At 36.0% G+C, this 22,580-nt stretch overlaps 2 long non-coding RNA genes across 5 annotated transcripts in view; one reads left to right on the top strand and one right to left on the bottom strand.

The window, feature by feature from the left end:
• The window catches only part of LOC140624690 (uncharacterized), a 145,940-nt gene extending 135,353 nt beyond the window's left edge, over positions 1-10,587 (bottom strand). Inside the window, exon 1 of the long non-coding RNA XR_012024147.1 lies at positions 10,429-10,587. This is a non-coding gene — a long non-coding RNA (uncharacterized lncRNA). The remainder of the gene's footprint in view (positions 1-10,428) is intronic.
• LOC140624688 (uncharacterized) overlaps positions 1-22,580 on the top strand; it is a 60,393-nt gene that overhangs the window by 11,090 nt on the left and 26,723 nt on the right. For all 4 annotated transcript variants that reach the window (XR_012024141.1, XR_012024143.1, XR_012024142.1 and 1 more), the window contains exon 2: positions 982-1,039. This is a non-coding gene — a long non-coding RNA (uncharacterized lncRNA). The remainder of the gene's footprint in view (positions 1-981; positions 1,040-22,580) is intronic.

The following is a 22,580-nucleotide window of genomic DNA, read 5'->3' as shown; positions in this document are numbered from 1 at the left end:
TAGTACCCCCCAAAACATGAAATATATAACAATAAGTTTAATCAAACATATCTGAGATCTCTAAAAAGATACAAGGCATTCCTAAGAGAATTAATGACAACAAATGGAGAGGAATATCATGTTCAGAGACTAGTAGACACAATATATTTAAGATACTAATTCCAAATTGATCCATAGATGTAACACTGTCCCAATCATAATCTCACCAGGTTTTTTCCCAAGAATTTGGGGAAAACTGATTCCCAAATTTGTAAGCACAAAATGGAACATTAAAACAATCCTGAAAAAAAAAAAAAAAGGATGAAGTTAGGGGACTTACACTACCTGGCTTTAAGACTTATTGTAAAGCTACAGTAATCAAGACAATGTGGCACCAGCATAAAAAATGATAAATAGGTCAGTAGAAAAGAACAGAGAAACCAGAACTATATTTACATTTTTACAGGCATTTGGGGTTTTTTTTTCAGCTTTACCGAGACATAACTGACATATAACATCATGTAAGTTTTAAGGTATACAGTTCGTTGGTTTCATATGCATATACTGCAAAATGATTACTGCCACAGTGCTAGCTAACAACTCCATCATGTCACATAATTATCATTTCTTGTGTATGTGTGTGTGTGTGTGTGTGTGTGTGTGTGGTGAGAACACAAGATCTATACTCTTAGCTACTTCCAAGTATATAACTCAGTATTATTGGGCAGCCTGGGTGGCTCAGCAGTTTAGCGTCGCCTTCAACCCAGGGTATAATCCTGGAGACCCGGGATCGAGTCCCATGTCAGGCTCCCTATATGGAGCCTGCTTCTCCCTCTGCCTGTGTCTTTGCCTCTCTCTCTCTGATGAATAAATAAATAAAACCTTAAAAAATAACTCAGTATTATTAACTATAATGATCTGCTATACTTATTAGTTCCTTAAAATTACTTATCTTAAAGCTGGAGTTTATACTCTTTGATCAACATCTCCCTGTCTCTCCAGGTATTTGTTTTTTAACGAAGATGCCAAACAATGCAATATTTAAAGAAAAGAGTTTACGGTAAGTAGTACTGGGGAAACCACTGGGAATATATGTAAAATAAAACTGAGCCTTGACTCCAAACTAAGGCCATAAGCAACAATTTGAAATGGGTCAAGTTAATAAAGCTTTTATTCTTTTTTTTTTTTTTTTTTTGAGAGAGAGAGTGCAAGTCGGGGAGGTATAGAGGGTGAGGAGAGACAGAACCTTAAGCACAGAGCATAGAGCTTGACAGGAGGCTTGATCTCACAATCCTGAGATTATGACCTGTGCCAAAATCAAGAGTCAGAGGCCTAACCACCTAAGCTACCCAGGCACCCCAAATCTGTAAAGCTTTTAGAAGAAAGTATATGAGAATGTCTTAGCTATTGAGAATAGTCAAAGGTCTATGGGAAAGAAGTTAAAGTGATAACATTAAAAGATAACATCAATAAAAGGAAAGATAATCCAAAGACTGGGAAGACTGTTCATAAAATACATAGCTGAACAAAGATTGGTATCTAGTATATATAAAAAGGTCTACACACCTTAATATTTTTTAAAAAGGAAAATTATTGTAGTAAATACCTCAGATGGAAGGACATACACATATCAATAAACTGAAAAATGTTCTACAGCATTTCTTATGAGAGAAATTAAAAATAAACTCACAATGAGATCTCACTCCACACCTATCATACAGGCAAAAAATAAAAGTAGACTAATATCAGTAAATATTGGTAAGGATGTGGAACAATCAAAACTTTCATATCATTGGTAGAACTGTAAAATGGCAAACCACATTTAGAAAAAGTCTGGTAGTTTCATTTTTATTTTTTATTTTTATTCTAAGCAAAACAATCAAACTAACAAAAAAAAACCTGTTATATTACAGCAATTCTAGTCCTAGGTATTAACTAAAAAAATGAGAAACACATAATCCCAAAAGATTCTTACAGGAATGTTCCTCACAGCTTTATTTAAAATAACAAAATACTGAAAACATTCTAGGTGTCCATCAACAGGAAAATGCCTAAAATAGCTAAAATGGCTAAACAATTCTGATGTATTCATACAATAGAATATTATCATGAATATAAGAGAACAAACTATTGATACATTCAACAAACTAGATCAATACAAAAAATATGCTGCATGCTCTATTAACTAAAACTGTATAGTACTGACACATGAATAGGCAAGTAGGTTGTTGGACTAGAATAAAGGTCCAGAAATAGATACAAGTATATATAGAAATTTATTAGCTATCATATGATAAAGGTAGCATTTCAAATTAATAAGGCAAAGAAGGACATTTTAATAAATGGCACAGGGACAACTGGTTAGTCATTTGGAAAAAGATAAAATTAGATCCATACTTCACCACCATACTCAAGAACTTAATTCCAAATGGATTGTCAATTTAAACCTAAAAAAATGGAGCCTACAAGTACTAGAAGAAAACATATATGAATTCCTTTTTAATTTCAGCATCAGGAAAAGACTTTCTGACCATAATTCAAAAGCCAGAGACCTAGAAATGGCGGCAAAAATTATAACATAAACCCCACCATAATCAAGGTCAAAGGACAACTGACAAACTTGCAAGTTTGCAATATATACTACAGACGAAGTGTTAATATTCCTAATATATAAAGAACACTTAAAAATTGGGGATGCTAGATCAAATAAACAATAAAAAATTTGGAGACAGATACAAAAAATAATTAACAATAAGGTATAAAAATAGCCCTAAACTTGAATAAAGATATTTATTCTCACTCAGTATGAAAATATCAATAAGACAGCATTTCTTATTTATCAAGTTGGTAAAAATTAATAAGAATGACATACTGTTCTGTTGACAAGGCTATGGGAAACCTGGCACTCTCATACATTGTTGCTGGGAAGGTAATGCTATAGAACCCTCTGGAAAGAAATTTCCAATAAACTAAAACAATTACATATACATGTATTTTTTGATCCAGAATTTCCATTTCTAAGGATTTATTCTGTTTATATATACCTCCAACAAAATAAAAATGCATGTATACAGTGCTATTCATTGAAGCATTATTTGTAATTGCAAAATTTTGGAAAACAACCAAAATGCCCATATACCCAGAAAAATAGTTAAATAAACTATGGAATCCACAGAGCATTCCACACCTGTAAAAAGAATGAAGACTATTTCTATGTACAAATGTGGAGTGAGGTCTAAAATGGCAATATTGTTAGGTAGAGAAGCAAAATACAAATTTTTATGTATTATCGGATAGCTTTCATGTAGGAAAAAAAAGAAGAAATAAGAAAATACGTCTATCTGCTCACTAATGAAAAAAAATGACAAGAAGAAATTAGTCAAATTGATTACCTGTAGGGTGAATGGAAACTGGGTAGAAAGACTGGGGAATGCAAACAGGATTATTTTATCTTTTCCTCACTTAAGCATAAGTAATTAATAATCAGTTTTTATACAAAAATCTAAGAACTATTAACTAAAGGTACTTTCTCTTTTCACTTGCTAATATGATAACACATATTACAAACAGAATGTAGAGTTTTTCTTCCTTATTTATCTTCTTTGCCTTAAATCTTTAAATGTCCATTTGACTTTACTGAGACATTTTAGTTTTCTCTCTCTTTTTAACCCCTCTGGAAACCTCAATTCGAATTCCTTATAGCTTTCGAGACAAAAATTGCTTCCCTAGTCTTACTTTTACAAAATATGTATTTTTAAATAGTCAAAGTCTCTGGAGTCAGACTCCTGAGATTGAACACTGGCTATTAGTTATGACCTTTATTTTCTTCATATGGTGCTTGGGAGATAAGTTAAATAATATGCAAACTTTTTAATACCCGGGGAAAGTACCAGAAAATGGTTTTCCTTTGCTTCCAAATTCCTTACATACGATAAAGAGTTAAATAAATGTATGACTCTCAGCAGATTTTGATTATAAATAATTGTCTGGATTGTGCAAGTAAACTTAATTGGATATTTTTTTAAATTGTGGTTATTTGGCCTAACAAAATAATTTAATTGAAAGTATGGCAATTAAAAAAATTCTTAGATGCTAAAGCCAGTATCAGTTGTGTTAAGTTTTTAAAAGAGCACAGGACTGCATGTTTAATCAAGAGAACTTTTAAAGATGTTTAAGTTTTATTTTCTATCTGGTCAAGTTTTTAAAAATATTTTTTTAAGCATGAGAAGACTCAACTCTACGAGATTATAATTTGTGTGCATATTTATTTCACAAACTTCTTCATTCTCAGGTCAATAATGAATAATACTTGCTAAAGAATATATCCACTCTTAGTAAATCATCTGACTTTATATGCTTGCTTTAAGAACATGTACTTAAAGTGTTTCTTCAATATTTCAAGTTGGGTTTAAGTCTACTGCTCCTTTAGTAAGTGAACATCTCACTTGACAAGTGAGATTACTTTTATGGACATTCCACATCCAGCTAAGTCTTATACATCTCTTCTACTCATAGATCACGATTTCAAAATGATCATAATTTAGAATTTGACCAAAGAGTAAGATCAAGTGACTTAAATGCATCCATATGATCTTTGTTCAGTGCAGCATATATTTATAAGGCTTCCTCAGGTTTAAGATGTAAATTATGATATATGTTCTCCTTACTCATAAATTAGATTCATCATAAATGAGTTCTATGATCATTACATATTTGTGACTATCTAGACATCAGTATAAGATTATATCTGAGATCAAATTTATTAAAACTACTCAAAAATGCAGAAAAATGAATCATTCTTTGATCTTTCTCTTGCCTATAATGTCATAAAAAGAGACTGATTCACATCACCAGAGGGGGGGAAATAATTGAGGTGACAATGATCTTTTAGCCAGTAAGACTTCAGTCTGCAAAGGCATTTACACAAATTTAGTTGTACTAAAATTTAATTTGTAATATAATGATTGCTGAGAGTTGAGTACTTCATTTAAGTTGTTAATTGACTACAGAATTTTGCCAGTAACCAACGGAATGAATGAGTGATGAAGAGATTAGTACTTTTTTTCATGCTTCTACAAACTTTAAAAGGTATACATACTTCCAAGCATTTTCTGCTTCCTGGAAGGAGTTTAATCACATATTGTAGCCAAACCCCTTCAATAACATGGAAAATACTTTTTCATTATTTAATCTTCACCTGTAACAGCCATCTGTTCAACTAGAATTCTACTCCCATAGGCACTGGATGTTTTCCTCTCAAGTATAAAGTTAGCAACATGCCACTTCATGTTCTCAGTGAGTATAACAAACCATGCAGCATATTAAAATCATAGAAACATGTTTTATATCTAAGAATACTACATTACCAATGATATGACCAGGAGCTCAATGATATTTTAAGCATCAGGCAAACTTAACTAATAATTGTGTGTGTGTTGAATAGTTCTGAAGTATTTTTGAAAATTTAAATTCTGTGGATGATTTTATTGATAGATGGATATTGCAGACTTTACCCTGGAATTTAGCTCACCTTTGTGAGATGTAAAAATAGTCATTTAACATATCTGAAATTAGGAATATAGAAATAAAATCATTTCTGAGACATAGAAGGAACCTCTGAAACTTCTTTTTTTAAAGATTTATAAACATATAATCTTTTTAAAAAAGATTTATATATAGAGAGAGAGAGAGTGCGCGTGCGTGAGCATGTGGGGGCAGGGGCAGAGAGAGAGGGAGAGAGAGAATCTTAAACAGACTCCATGCTGACCATGGAGTCCAGTGTGGGGCTTGATATCATGACCCTGAGACCATGACTTGAGCCAAAATCAAGAGTGAGACACTCAAATGACTCAGCTACTCAGATGCCCCAGGAATCTCTGAAACCTCTAATATAATTCCCAATTCAAAATTTATATCCCATCTAGAATATCTCCAACAAGTATTTAACAAGCCTGTTTTTCAACCTGGATGGATTAGGAACCTATCATTCCAACCAGTCAGAGCATGATTGTGTAAGTCGAATTTTTGAAAGCATAGATATGACATGCAAATCTCAGTTACACAATATGTAAATGCATGTTGAATTGAGTAAATTTTTCTTTATTATAAAAGTGTTAATGTATTTCATATTATTGTCATTATTCATAATTCAAATAAATATGACGACTATATAGGTCTGTAAAAGGAGGCTTTGTTATTGGTAAAAAGGTTAGGTGGGCTTTTTCTAGTCTTGTGAAGATTCAACTTGTAAGACAGTTTATACAAGCTGTCTTCAGTTTATAGGATAATTGTTTTTAATTCTTTCAAGAATTGGGTTCCAACCTGAATGATTTCAAGGTTGCTGACCCACCCATCTGACATTATCTCCAATATTCCTTTAATTGAGAAAACAGATTTTTAAATGAGATAGAAATCAGAAGATTCCTATGTTCTAGATTTAGAGCTATTTGTCTTTACAATGTCTTTCCTTCCCTCTGGGTACGTAGTTTCATTTTAGCTTAGGGGAGAAGGCAAAAAAAAAAAAAAAAAAAAATCCTGTCAGGCTTTATTCAAATTCATTCAGCTTCCAATTTGACCAACTTCTGACCACAGCATTACTTTAAAAAAGTGTGGGGGGGGGGGAACCTGGGTGGCTCTGCAGTTGGGCATCTGCCTTCAGCTCAGATAGTGACCCCGGGGTCCTGGGATTAAGTCCCACATCAGGCTTCCTGCAGGAAGCCTGCTTTTCCCTCTGCCTGTGTCTCTCTCTCTATCTCTGTGTGTGTGTCTCTCTCTCATGAATGATATAAAATCTTAAAAAAAATTTTTTTTTTCAAATACCTTGTTAAGTTTCAGCCAGGACCAAAAGTAAATATGCCTGTTAGTATTGAACAACCTCAAAAGATACTACCTTCCCAAAATCCAGAGCCACTCCCAAAAATAGCTAAAGAATGAAAGACTTAGACAATCCCCCTGAGAGCTGGCAACAGTTGGGAGGACCCTAGCCACAAATGAACTGCAGGCTACATTTCCGTCCAGTCGTATTTCAGGGACCCCCCAATTTGAGAGTAGACCTACTCGCATACACAAGAACAGATGATGTGCGTGACCCAGACAGGTAGAAAGCCAAGCCAAGTTCCCAGCATACTAAATGAGACAAATAAGAAGGAAATCATGATTTCTGAGAAAGAAAGGATCAATCCCAAAACCAAATTTATAAGAGTCTGGATTTGGAAAAGAAGAGATAATGAAATTTTACCTTCCTTTATTGATCTGGCACTCCAGAGATCTGGGAGACCTGACTGGTAGAAATTCTCACCGTTCCCTGGCTTCTGATAGCTTTCCCAAGATTTCATAGGTAAGCACCTGAGCAAGTGAATTTAAAGTAGAAAATACAGCCCAGGGATTTGCAAGATTTTCCATTAATTTTAATTTTAGTTTCCCCCTGGCTGTTAATAAGTAACTGGCAGCAGTTTACCACTGAATCTCTCAGGCCTGCCAACCCTAGGAGGGAGCCGAAGGGGGAATGCACTTTTGAGTATAGATACGAGAACATCTGAGTGTAAATTCGACAAAACCTTCAAGGACAATCACATTTACAAAGATTCAATATCATAAAGATAATACCATTTCTCCAAAACGAATCTTTAATTTCTGGTCCTGCTATTAGCTTTGTAGAATTTGAATTTTGATCCTAAAATTATTGGGGGGAGAGGGAAAGACTATAATTTTTTTTCAAATATGTCAATATGGCAATATATGTTCATTTTTCTGGTGTCCTAGGCTTAGCTAATGAAATGAGATTTTCAAATTTCATTTTCAAATTTCAGGGAGCCAAATTCATGCCTAAGAGAGATGCATCACTGGCTTGGGAATTTGTGGTGTTTTGCAGTACAGTGAAACGTCTTTGCATGGAAATTTTCTTGAGTTTGGCAGGTCACTTGTCAATCCAACCAGTTCCATGACCAAGTTATCGTAGCACTTATGCTTATCTAAGCATCTCAGACTTCGATGGCAAGCATTCTAAGAGCTGCTAAGTGCTTACCCATACCCACCCAATTTTGCAGTTTGGGCTTCCAAGACACATTAGAAATAGATCTGTTATTCCTTATGACAAGAAGAGTTCTTTGTAGTGGCAGACGCCCTGATAGCTTTTAATGTTCAACTTGTACCTAGTTGAACTTTTGTTATGTTGGTCAAAATATTCTGATTCCTTGTCTTATTTCCCCAAGTCCCCCAATTGTTATGATGTAGACTTACGTTGAGGCTTTGTGAGTCACCTAACAACTGCCACCCATTACAGACATTGGATTTCCTTCAAGTCCTCTGATGGCTGCCACCCACCATAGACTCCCAATATAATTACCCCCAGGACATTTACAGGATCCCAGAAGCTTTCTGGGAGTTATTAAACTGCAGAACCTTTATAGGGTCCCAGAATCTTTCTAGGAATGATATATGTGTGTGTGTGCATGTGTGTGTGTATGTACATACATATATATACATATATGTGTATATGTATATATACACATACATTTATATAAATATATAAAAATATATTTATATATAAATATATGTAAAATATATTTATATATAAATATATAATATAGTATATATTTTAACTTTATATATTATATTATGTATATTATATATATATATATATATCCCCCCAAATAAAGTTTGTTTTAATTGGAGAGCTGCACACAGAGGAGCTCAAATCCGAGAGTGACTTAACCACAGCCCTCACTAATGATGACAGGAAAGTCGAAGTGAAAAGGTTCAGTGGGCATCACACCTATGTATCCAGTTGTCCTGTGGGCTGTTGGAGGTCAGATTCAGGTCCCACTCCTCATCACCAAAAATTGTTAAAAAATAATTAAAGACGACAATTTCAGTGATACAAACTTTATTTAACATTCAGGATGTGAACAGTCTCCTTTCAGAGAACTGCAAAATAGAGCAGAAGGCAGGAAGCTTTACAGGATGAAGAATAAGGAATAAGAAAAAAATAGAAAATATCTAATTGGCTGGGTCACATAGTCAATCGTCTTTGGGGTGAAAAAATTCAGAGTTGGCTTGTGTTTGGGGACTAGCTGGCTGGATGTACTATGTTTCTGGTAAAGCAGAGCATTTATAGGGACAAGAAAATTAAGTTTTGGTTTGACTAGCATCCTGGGCAGGAGTGGATCCATCTTGAGCCTACAAATGTATTTCAACCCTAACAACAAAAGCAACTTTTCTTTAGTTAAGAAAGAAAACCTAAAGAGACATATATATAAAATGGAATACACAAAAAGAATCTATTCACAAAGGTAATACCATGATTACATAATATATTATAAAGGTAATACTGAAAGTTTAAAAAATAGATAAACCTTAACTTACTCAAAATATTGATTTACTATTTTAAGAGGCAAGGAAATTCCAGGTATTTGTATGTATTCGGTGTATTGCAATAGTAATAACAGAAAAAGGCATTTGTGGTGCATAATTTTATATATCAATTAGATTATACCACAGAGTGGCCATTTTATTAAATATTATTCTGGGGGTGCCTGTGTGTTTTAGAATGAGACAAACTGAGTGAAGGCTGACTATCCTCTCTAACCAATCATTTAAAGGACTGAATGGACCCAAAAAAAGCTAAGTAAGGGAGAATTCCTCCTGCCTGCCCTGGAACTGAGACCTCAGCTTTTTCCTGCCTTCAAACCCGAACAGCAGCTCCTCCTGGGCCTCGGGCGTGGGCTGGGCCTGCGCGGCCCTGCAGATCTCAGGATCCGTCCGCCTTCATGATCCTGTGGCCGGTTCCTTACAAAGAATCCTTTATTAGTTCCAAAAAACCCTTAGTGATAGAGCAATAGAAAAAATAGTAGAGCAATTCTCTTTATGAACAAACATGTAAAAAAACATAAATGAAATAACAGAGCGCCAGTAATACAGATGCATACATGCTTATTTCCACACAGACCCTCCATGGTCACGTGACACTATTCCTGGGAATGCGGGGAACACCTCTTTATGAATTTTGGCACATGGATTGATTACACGGAAAAGAAAATCATGACTCTAGCAGTAGCTAGAAGAAAACGTGATAAAAGTTAGAGCTCATTCATCCCAAATGCTTCAATTAAACAGAATTTTTTTTAATTTTTTTTAATTTTTATTTATTTATGATAGAGAGAGAGAGAGAGAGAGGCAGAGACACAGGCAGAGGGAGAAGCAGGCTCCATGCACCGGGAGCCCGACGTGGGATTCGATCCCGGGTCTCCAGGATCGCGCCCTGGGCCAAAGGCAGGCGCCAAACCGCTGCGCCACCCAGGGATCCCAATTAAACAGAATTATAGAAAAAATGTTAGCTTAATAAAAATATACAACAAATATCAACATGATAAAGAGAAGGTAGGTGAAAAGAGACAAGATGGCGGCGCGCGGCCCTAACCCTGGGGCCCTAACCCCGCGCCGCTAACTCACCCTCGGGGCTTCTGCAGCATCCTGAGCACTGACCAACTGGACCTGAGACGTAAGAACAGTCGGACGCCACCGAGAGGAGGGCCTCCGCTCCTAACGGGGTGGGAGGGAACTGAAGTGCGGGCGCCTGCGAGGCGCTGGGCTCCAGCGGAAGGGGAGAGCCTCGGCCGGAAGCGCAGCCCCAGGCCGGAAGTGCAGCCCCGGACGCGCCGGGACCTTACCAGTCCGCGGGAGCTTCCCGGCCCGAAGAGGGCTCCGCGGGGAAGTTGGCAGAACTGGGATCACAGGGAAGCTTCCAGATCCCCCGCCTGCCCCGGGGCGCCCAGGCCCCTGCGGACCGGGAGCTGTGGTGGATACTGCGGGAGCTGACTCCAGGGCTGGAGAGCTGGCCGCCGCCACTGTGGCTGTTCCTCCTGGTGTCACCGTCTGCCTGGGACGGAGCGGGGCGCCACGGAGCAGGGGCCTCACGGGATAAACAGCTCCCACTGAGCCATGCACCTGGCAGGGGGCGGGGCAGAGCCCGCAGGTGCACACACCTGAGAGTCAGCATGGCAGCCCCTCCCCCAGAGACCAGCTGGAAGGTCAGGGGAAGAGCAAGTTCTTGACCAAGCAGCGCTGGAAAGCTCCAGGACCAAGGGAAAGTTGAGGGAATATAGTATATAGATCTAGAGGGTCCCCCCTTTTTTTTTATTTTTTTTCCATTACAATTCATTTTTATATCAGACTAAAACTTTCCAATATTTTATCTCTTTTCCCACCTTAATTATAATATTTAACCAGCTCTTCATATTTAAGTTTCTTCCTTTTTGACTTTCATATTTCTACAATTACATGTCTTAGATATATTTTTCACTTCAGGATTCCCTTCAACATATTCAATTTAATTTTGGGAGATATATGAGATAGAGGTTTTTGTTTTGTGTTTTGTGCTTTCTCTGCGTTGTTTTCTTCTACAATGGCAGAAGTTAATACCTTCTAAAATATGACGAACATGCACCCAGAACCAAGTGGTATACTGTGCTGGTTCATTTTGTGAGATTCCTCATTCCCATTCTGTCCCCCTCTTTTCTCTCATTTATGTTTTGGTGGTCAATATTGGGGCCTTCTACAAGTATTTCTGGTTTATATAAATTTGGGACTGAGCATCTTCTAACATAAAGAACAAAATACGCTCAGAACCAGGAGGATCACCCTCTAGGACTCCTCAGATAGATGACATTCTCTCTTCACTGCCACTTCTTCACTACCATCATCCCTCAGTGGCCCCCCTTTTTTTCTTTTCTTCCTCTTTACTTATTTCTTTTATTCTTTTTCTTTTTAATTCTTCTTTGGGGTTTTAGCCTTTTATTTTTACTACTTTGTTTCACTTTACTGGTCCTTTTGTTTTATTTTGTTCTGATCTTTTTTATTTTCTGGCCTCTGAACTCATCAGAATCATCTGGAGTGGAATTTACTTAGATTTTGGTTGATATTCTTGACTCAGCCCACTCATACAGCCACTCTGCACTGAACAAGATGACTAGAAAGAACTCACCACAAAAGAAAGAATCGGAAACAGTACTCTGCCACAGAGTTACAGAATTTGGATTTCAATTCTATGTCAGAAAGCCAGTTCATAAGTATAATTATATAGCTACTGATGGATCTCGAAAAAAACCATAAAGTATTCTAGAGGTTTCATCACTGCAGAATTTAGATCTGATCAAGCTGAAATTAAAAATCAATTAAATGAGATGCAATCCAAACTGGAGGTCCTAACTGCTAGAGTTAGAGGTGGAAGAAAGAGTGAGTGACATAGGAGACAAGTTGATAGTAATGAAGGAAGCTGAGGAAAAAGAAAAACAATTGAGATACCATGAGGAAAGGTTAAGGGAAATAAATGATAACCTGAGAAGGAAGAATCTACGTATTATTGGGGTTCCAGAGAGTGCAGAGAGGGCCAGAGGGCCAGAAAGCATATTTGAACAAATCATAGCCAAGAACTTTTCTAGTTTGGGGAGGGAAACAGGCATTCAGATACAAGAGATAGAGAGGTTCCCCCTCCCCAAAAAAATCAATAAAAATAATTCAACACTTTGACATTTAATAGTAAAATTTCAAATTCCAAAGATAAAGAGAAAATCCTAAAAGCAGCAAGAGAGAAGATTCCTAACTTACATAGGGAGAAATATTAGGTTAACAGCAGACCTCTCCACAGAGACCTGGATGCCGGATGGGCTGGCAGGATATATTCAGGGTCCTAAATGAGAACCTTCAGCCAAGAATATCCAGTAAGGTTCTCATTCAGAATAGAAGGAGAGATAAAGAGCTTCCAGAATAGGAAAAAACGGAAAGAATATGTGACCACCAAACCAGCTCTGCAAGAAATATTAAGGGGGACCCTGTAAAAGAGGAAGCCCAAAGAAATAATCCACAAAAACAGGAACTGAATACGTATTACAATGACACTAAATTCATATCTTTCAATAGTAACTCTGACTGTGAACGGGCTTAATGATCCCATGAAAAGATGCAGGGTGTCAAACTAAATAAAAGAGCAAGACCCATCTATTTGCTGTCTACAAGAGACTCATTTTAGATGTAAGTATACCTCCAGTCTAAAAAGGAGGGGTGGAGAAACACTTACCATTCAAATGGTCCTCAAAAGAAAGCTGGGGTAGCAATCCTGTCAGATAAATTAGACTTTATCCCAAAGACTGTAGTAAGAGATGAAGAGGGACACTATATCATGCTTAAATGGTCTATCCAACAAGAAAACCTAATAATCATGAATATTTATGCCCCTAATGTGGGAGCTGCCAAGTATATCAATCAATTAATAACCAATGTAAAGAGATACTTAGATAATACACTTATAGTAGGAGACTTCAACATGGCACTTTCTGGAAATCACAGATCTAAGCAGAACATCACCAAAGAATCAGGGCCTTAAATGATACATTGGACCAGATGGATTTCACAGGTATGTACAGAACTTTCCATCCAACTGCAACTGAATACACATTGTTCTCAAGTGCACATGGAACTTTCTCCAGAATAGACCACATATTGAGTCACAAATCAGGTCTCAACCAATACCAAAAGATTGAAATTGTCCCCTGCATATTTTCAGACCACAATGCTCTGAAATTAGACCTCAATAACAAGAAGAAATTTGGAAGAAACTCAGAGACATGGAGGTTAAAGAGCATCCTGCTAAAAGATGAATGTGTCAACCAAGAAACTAGAGAAGAATTAAAAAGATTCATGGAAACTAATGAAAATGAAGATACAACCATTTTAAATCTTTGGGATTCAGCAAAAGCAGTCCTAAGAGGGAAAAACATCGCAAGACAAGCCTTCCTCAAAATATTGGAAAAAACTCAAATACACATGCTAACCTCACACCTAAAGGAATTAGAGAAAGAACAACAATCAAACCCACACCAGCCAGAAGAAGGGAGAAATAAAAATTCAAGCAGAACTCAATGAAATAGAGACCAGAAGAACTAGAACAGATCAACAAAACCGGAGTTGGTTCTTTGAAAGAATAAGATAGATACACCCCAAGCCAGCCATATTAAAAAGAAAAGAAAAATAGTTAAATTAATAAAATCATGAATGAAAAAGGAGAGATCACAACCAATGCCAAGGAAATACAAACGATGTTAAAAACGTATTATAAGCAGCTATATGCCAACAAATTAGGCAATTTAGAAGAAATGGCTGCATTTCTGGAAACCCTCAAATTATCAAAACTGGAGCAGGAAGAAATAAAAAACCTGAACAGGCCAATAACCAGTGAGGAAATTGAAGCAGTCATCAAAAACCTCCCAAGACACAAAAGACTAGGGACAGATGGCATCCCAGGGGAATTCTATCAAACATTTAAGGAAGAAATGAGACCTATTCTACTAAAGCTGGTCTGAAGGATAGAAAGGGATGGAATACTTCCAAACTTGTTTTATGAGGCCAGAATCACCTTGATTCCAAAACCGAAGATCCCTCCAAAAAGGAGAAATATAAACCAATATCCCTGATGAACATAGAAGCAACAATTCTCACCATGAGACTAGCCAATTGGTTACAACGGTACATTAAGAGGATTATTCACCACATCTAAGTAGGATTTGTCCCCAGCATGCAAAGTTGGTTTAACACTCATAAAACAATCAACGTGATTGATCACAAAAGTAAGAGATAAAACAAGAACCATATGATCCTCTCAATAGATCCAAATAAAGACTTGACAAAATACAGCATCCATTCCTGATCAGAACTCTTCAGAGCTTAGGGTTAGAGGGAACATTCCTAAGTATATTAAAAGCCATCTATGAAAACCCCACAGCAAATATCATTCTCAATGGGGAAACACTGGCAGCCTTTCCTCTAAGATCAGGAACAAGACAGGGATGTCCACTCTCACCACTGCTATTCAACATAGTACTAGAACTCCAAGCCTCAGCAATCAGACAACAAAAAGAAATAAAAGGCATTCAAATTGGCAAAGAAGAAGTTAAACTCTCCCTCTTCGCAGATGACATGATACTGTACATAGAAAACCCAAAACACTCCACCCCAAGATTGCTAGAACTCATACAGTAATTTGGCAGTGTGGCAGGATACAAAATCAATGCCCAGAAGTCAGTGGCATTTCTATACACTAACAATGAGACAGAAGAAAGAGAAATTAAGTAGTCAATCCCATTTACAATTGCACCCAAAAGCATAAGATACCTAGGAATAAACCTAACCAAAGAGGTAAAGGATCTATACCCTAAAAACTACAGAACACTTCTGAAAGAAATTGAGGAAGACCAAAGAGATGGGAAAATATTCCATGTTCATGGATTGGCAGAATTAATATTGTGAAAATGTCCATGCTACCCAGGGCCATTTACTCGTTCACTGCAATCCCTGTCAAAATACCATGGACTTTCTTCAGAGAGTTGGAACAAATCATCTTAAGATTTGTGTGGAATCAGAAAAGACCCTGAATAGCCAAGGGAATATTGAAAAAGAAAACCAGAGCTGGGGGCATCATAATGCCAGATTTCAAGCTGTACTACAAAGCTGTGATCATCAAGAAAGTGTGGTCCTGGCACCAAAACAGACACATAGATCAATGGAACAGAATAGAGAACCCAGAAATGAGCACTCAACTCTATGATTAACTAATATTTGACAAAGCAGGAAAGACTATCCACAGTCTCTTCAATAAATGGTGCTGGGAAAATTGGACAGCCACATGCAGAAGAATGAAACTAGACCATTCTTTTACACCATACACAAAGACAAACTCAAAATGGTTGAAAGATCTAAATATGAGACAAGAATCCATCAAAATCCTAGAGGAGAACACAGGCAATACCCTTTTTTGAACTTGGCCACAGCAACTTCTTGGAAGATACATCTATGAAGGCAAAGGAAACAAAAGGAAAAATGAACTTAATTGGGACTTACCAAGATAAAAAGCTTCTGCACAGCAAAAGAAACAGTCAAGAAAACTATAAGACAACCTACAGAATGGGAGAAGAGATTTGTAAACGACATATTAGATAAAGGGTTAATATCCAAGATCTATAAAGAACTTATTAAACTCAACAGCAAAGAAACAAACAATCTAATCATGAAATGGAAAAAACAAAACAAATCAAAAAATGAAATTTCACCAAAGAAGACCTACCCATAGCCAACAAGCACATGAGAAAATGCTCTGCCTCACTTGCCATCAGAGAAATACAAATCAAAACCACAATGAGATCCCACCTCACACCAGTGAGAATGGGGCAAATTAACAAGACAGGAAACAACAAATATTGGAGTGGATGTGGAGAAAGGGGAACCCTCTTGCCTTGTTGGTGGGAATGTGAACTGGTACAGCCACTCTGGAAAACTGTGTAGAGGTTCCTCGAAGAGTTAAAAATATAGCTACCCTACAACCCAGCAATTGCACTGCTGGGGATTTACCCCAAAGATACAGATGCAGTGAAACGCCGGGACACCTGCACCCCAATGTTTATAGCAGCAATGTCCACAATAGCCAAACAGTGGAAGGAGCCTTGGTGTCCTTCAACAAATGAATGGATAAAGAAGATGTGATCTATATATACAATGGAATATAACTCAGCCATTAGGACGAATACCCACCTTTTGCTTCGATGTGGATGGAACTGGAGGGTATGATGCTCAGTGAAGTAAGTCAATCAGAGAAGCACAATAATCATATGATTTTACTCAATTGGGGAATATAATAAATAGTCAAAGGGATTATAAGGCAAAGGAAGGAAATGAGTGGGAAAAATTAGACAGGAAGACAAATCATAAGAGACTCCTAACTCTGGTAAATGAACAAAGCATTATGGAAGGGGAGGTGAGAGGGGGAATGGTGTAACTGAGTGACGGGCACCGAGGAGGACATTTTGTGGGATGAGCACTGAGTGTTATACTATATGTTAGCAAATTGAACTTCAATAAAATAAAAAATAAATGGCCAAAGAGAGAAGAACTTGACTCTTATAAAACATTAATAATATGTAAAATATATCTTAGAGAGAAGAGATGACATATAGATGATAGAAAGATTGATTGATTGATGATAGAGAGATAGATGATAGATGATAGATAGATAGATAGATAGATACATGATAGAAAGAATCTATTTCTTTGTGTATAAAGGAATATCTAGAATGACAATCACTTGATATTTCCCAGTGGTCAGATTTTATTGGTTTTCAGTTCTTCTTTATACATGTTTATATTACTTCAATTATTTATATTTAGTAGGAATATCTTCACAAAAATAAATTATAATATTTCAAGAGAAAATAATTTCCTATGGTTAATTTTAAGTATATTTTATTGTTGTGATATTTAATATTGCCTAAAGCAAGATTTGATTTCTTACTTGAAAGATACTTTCTTAAATATCTGAAAAGTGTTCCAATTTACACAAATGGTACATAATACGACAGAAATACTAGAACATTTAGCCACTTTCCATTTTATCTTCATATTATAGATATAAGTCAAGTGTTATACAAATGATATTGTATGTTTTTTAATATTCAAATGTATGCCTTTAGTCATTGTTATCCTGAGTTACACATATTGAAGGTCAAACTGCTGTTTGCTCAAAGATTCTCATATTGTTCTTAATTACCTATAATGAATACATCAAAGTAATTAAATCTCAAAAAACATTAAATCCCTAAAAATATAGATGTTTCACTTAACATTTTATCTGTAATTATTAAGTGATAAAATTCAAAACACAAAGCACTGTCATTCAAGATCCAGTGTAATCCTATTATTAAAATTGAAAAGCAATTATACCATCACCTATAAATACATATCACAATTCATTAAATTACTTCCTGCAGGACACACACACACACACACACACACACACACAAACTGAGTAGAAAAAAAATGTAAATATATTATCTTGAAAAATAAAACAACAAAAAATTACCCACCTTTATGGATTCTATATTCAGCAGAGTATTCACTAGAAGTCTTATCTAGGCAAATAAAAGTTGAAAAAGTAATGAAGTATACATAAATTTAAAAAGAAATAAAAATGACGTGGTTTTAATTTAAATTGTGTTGTTTTTAAATGTTGTTATAGGGGATCTCTGGGTGGCTCAGCAGTTTAGCGCCTGGCCTTTGGCCCAGGGCATGATCCTGGAGTCCCCAGGGTCGAGTCCTACGTCGGGCTCCATCTGCCTGTGTCTCTGCCTCTCTCTCTCTCTCTCTCTTTCATGAATAAATAAATAAATAAAAATATTTTCAAAAATGTTCTAATTTTTTGCAATGTTTTTCCACATGGAAAACTCAAAGGGAGGCAGCCCCGGTGGCGCAGCGGTTTAGCACCTGCAGCCCAGGGCGTGATCCTGGAAACCCTGGATCGAGTCCCACGTCAGTCTCTCTGCATGGAGCCTGCTTCTCCCTCTGCCTGTGTCTCTGCCTCTCTCTCTGTGTCTCTATGAATAAATAAATAAAATCTTAAAAAAAAAAAAAGAAAACTCAATAGAATCCTTCAGAGCATGCATTGTTTCCAAGATCAGCAGCCAAAACTACCCAGTTTTATCTGGAGAAGAATTCTAGGAGAAGAAAAAAAGAAATTAAATAATTTTGTTATGCTCTGTTGAAAAAAAAATTGGCAACACTAATGTCATGTAGTGGAAAAGTAACCTCAAAATTTTAGTTGGACTTCAAAATGTTTTCTTTCTTAAATAAGTATTTATTTGCAAACTAAATCTCCCTTTAGTATTAAAATAACTCATGGAAAGTTTTTAAAATCTGAAAAATACAAATAAGCAGAAAAAGAGTGTAAATGACACATAGTCCTCTCCATGACTCAGATATTTATTGCTTTAATTATTTTTCTTTTTGAAGAAATGGCACAACCTTTTGAAATGTCTAGGTTAAGGTCTGTCATTACAAAATTTCTTAATTTATGCAAGGAGGATCTCATTACTCAAAAGTTTTAAAAGTATATCTAATAGTTAATTACTTAAATGTGAATCTGTAATTTCATTTACATTAGTCTCTGGCAAGGAATCCTTTACTCCAAAGCTGAATACTCACTTAGAAAAAGATAGTGAAAGCAGAAAGACAGCAAGGCATTAATAAGCTGACACATCTTCAGTGATAAACAGTAGCCAAACATATACATTTAGCAGAGAATAATCTCTTTATTATTCTATTAGTCTATCCAATGTAAATTCTCTTTACTTGTAGAAGAAGTCTTATAAAGAAGTCTAGGCTGATTCCTAGGACCCTGAAATTTTGTAAAATTTCTGCCTTAATACCTTTTTAAGCTATTTAGATACTTTAACCTTCCATTTCTCTTCCTACCAGCACCAATTAAAGAGATGTGAATGTAATTTACGCTTCTTTATTAGCGTTCATATATAGATACTACTTATTAAATGCACTGCCTGGAAATTAATGTTTCAAAGGGCTTTCTTTTGTCTACATTTTTGAATCACTGTGTATACACTTTAATTGAGAATATCTAATAAATATCATAAAAAGTGAAACACTGAATGGTGCTCTGTTTTTTTTGTTGTTTCCAAAAGATTTAAAAAAAAAAAAACCACAAAGCATTGCATCATAATTTAGTGTGTCTCTTTAAAAGAAAAACTGCTCACTATTTCAAATCAAATTATTATGCAAATATTTTTAAGTCATCTAGCTATGGTGAGCAAGAAGGAGCCCATTACAGCTTTATCCTTGACACAGCATATCTGGATTATCAAGCATTCTGCAAAAATACCACAATTACATTGTGCTATAATGATTTTCAACTTCATCAATAATATCCTCCAATCCATGGATGCAATGAAGTCTTTAGAACCTGGCTTTCTTTAACTCACACAGATGCTATTGCCAAGATGTCTTTGAGCTGATTACCTTATAATTAATTTATGATAAATTATTTTTATATAAGGAAAATATGACTGTGAGATAGAATCATTGTTAACTCACTTGAAAATTCTAAAGTATTCTTCTCTTCTCAGTGAAATTCTGACACTATTATATGACCTTAAAATTTGTCTAAGTGTTCTACGTTTTTTGTGAATGTATAGCTCCCTATTTTAAGTTTGAGTAAAAACCCAAAGTCCTATTATAAAGTGATTTCTGTTAGAGACCATTTATTTGAAATGGAAGCTAGATGATAAGAGGAAACCATTTAACTATCTTTTCATTTGAAAATATTAATAGAATTCTTCTGGGTGCTAACTCTGATAGGCACATGGGTTCCACAAGAGATGAAAAAGAGAAAGAAGAATTTCTCCCTTGAAGTAGATATTGGGGAGATTATATATAATATATATTATATATATTATATATAATATTATATATATGTTATATATTACTCAGCATTGTTCACATAGAACTGGGTGCCATCATTAAAAAGCAAAATCTGAAAGTTTTGAATAATATAAATTTTTACTACAGTTTGCATTGAAAGACAGAGAAGAGTTTATAAGGCTCATTACATACCAAATGTTCTTAAAAATCTCTTTTTAAAAAATCTTTCTTTCTTTCCAGTATTTCCAACCTATAGCAACTGCTAAAACTGCTATTTATCTCTGATACCAGTACAGTTCATTAATTGCCACACTGCTACAGATCAAAGCCCTCCTTCATCTTCTCCCTTGGCATATATATCCAAAACCTGACAAATACTACCTGCCATGTATAATGCTCTGGGAAATATGGATTTCCTTCCACTCTACTGATGTTCTTGTGAGAATAAGACACCTCTACCATCATAATATTCTCATTACCCACAAGGTCTGGGAAATAAAATTTTCCATGTAATAGAAATTTGGAGATATTTGATGAGGCAGTTGGCTTATTGGATGTTGATATGCTCTATATAGCAAACATGTGCTCCTACAGCTTCCTGTGTATGTGACTGGCCTCGTTCCTTTATTGGAATTAATAGAGTCAACTCCACAATTCGATGTACTCCTATGTGAAGAAGAAACTAGTTCTGTTTTTTTTAAGGTTTTATTTATTTATTCATGATAGAGAGAGAGAGAGACAGGCAGAGGGAGAAGCAGGCTCCATGCAGGGAGCCCGACGCGGGACTCAATTCTGGGACTCCAGGATCACGCCCTGGGCTAAAGGAAGGCACTAAACCGCTGAGCCACCCAGGGACCCCCATAGTTCTAATGCACTGTGCCTACTCTGGCTTCCATATCCCCATAAGCAAGAGGGAAGTCAGAGTGCCTGGATTCCATTTATTTTAAGTTAAGACTGCGATTACTAGGGTCCATTCCTACAGAAACAGAAGTGAAGACAAGTATAAGAAATCAACTTTGACCTGATAAACTTCCCCCCTTTCTTGCCCCAACCAACAACCACTATTACAGCCTCTTATCCATCTCTCATTTTGGGCTCAGGAGAGCTTTTCTTTTTATGCCCATTAGTCTAATCAATGACCCAAAGGAACCTTGTCCACACAGCTCTGACTCCCAGTCTCAACTCTCCCAAGCTTCTTACCCTTGTCATTCTGCCTGCTGTAACTCAACAGTCCTTCATAACCAGAATCACTTCCATTCTCAATTTATTTGATATTATTTTCACTCTTGTGAATTTCTTGTTCCTAATCAAGAACTGGCTCTATCTTATGAACCACAAGGACCCTCTCAAGCTAAATTATCTATAAAGAATGGTCATTTTTGTACATCATTAAGTATCCAAATCATTCTTCTTTCCTTCTCCCTAAAATCCCAGCTTCAAATTACATGTCACACTATTTACTTCAATCATAATATTTAGTGTTATCACACATCTACATTAATGACTTTCTAACACTCTGGCAGTTCTTCAGAGAACATTTAATACTCATAGAAACCCTGTAAGGTAAATTCCTGAAAGTGAAATTCCCGAAAGTGAAATTCCCTGAAAACACTATTTATTCTGAGTTTCCAATTACTCTCCGTCACTTCTGCATTAAATCAATTCCAAGATTGATTTTCTTCTTCTCCACAACACGATGTTGACAAATGTTCATCTCCAACTAGACCCTTCACTCTGAATTTAATGAATATGTACAACTGATTTCCTAGCAACCCTTATGGACATCTCAAATTCACAAGGGCTAAAATTCTTATCCCATCCTGCTCTTCACATGGCTATCACATCTTAATAAATGGCAAGTTTCTACTTTCAGTTGTTCAGGGCAAAAATCCAGAAGTAATTTTTTATTCTTTTCTTTCTCTCACAGCTTTTACCCAAGACATTAACTTACCCTTTGGTATCGTTTTCCAAATACACAGATCATGACCAGTTCTTAACATCTATATGAAGTGACTGTAAAGTTATTATCTCAAATAATACACTTTCAGGAATGATAAACTACGAATAATTCACCAGAATTACCCACCTCTGTGGTTAATTAGCATCCAGTACTTAAAATGCAAGCCAGTCACATCTCTTATCTGCTCAATACCATTCAAAAGTTTCCCATCTCTGTCAAACCTAAATCCAAATTTCAACAATTACCTAAAGGAACAGATGATTGAGCCAGCCCCACCCTCCCACTACCACTTTAACCTCATTTTCTTTGCTTGTTGCTATAGAGGCACTTTCACATAACTAATTATAGACAATGCCAGGTCATAGTACTTGCTGATCTCTCTGCTTGAAACGCT

The sequence above is a fragment of the Canis lupus genome, chromosome 35 (genome assembly GCF_048164855.1).
Source record: "Canis lupus baileyi chromosome 35, mCanLup2.hap1, whole genome shotgun sequence".
Classification (NCBI taxonomy): Eukaryota; Metazoa; Chordata; class Mammalia; order Carnivora; family Canidae; genus Canis; species Canis lupus.
Note: the sequence above shows the minus strand (reverse complement) of the source record. Positions and strands in the feature narration are given on the sequence as shown.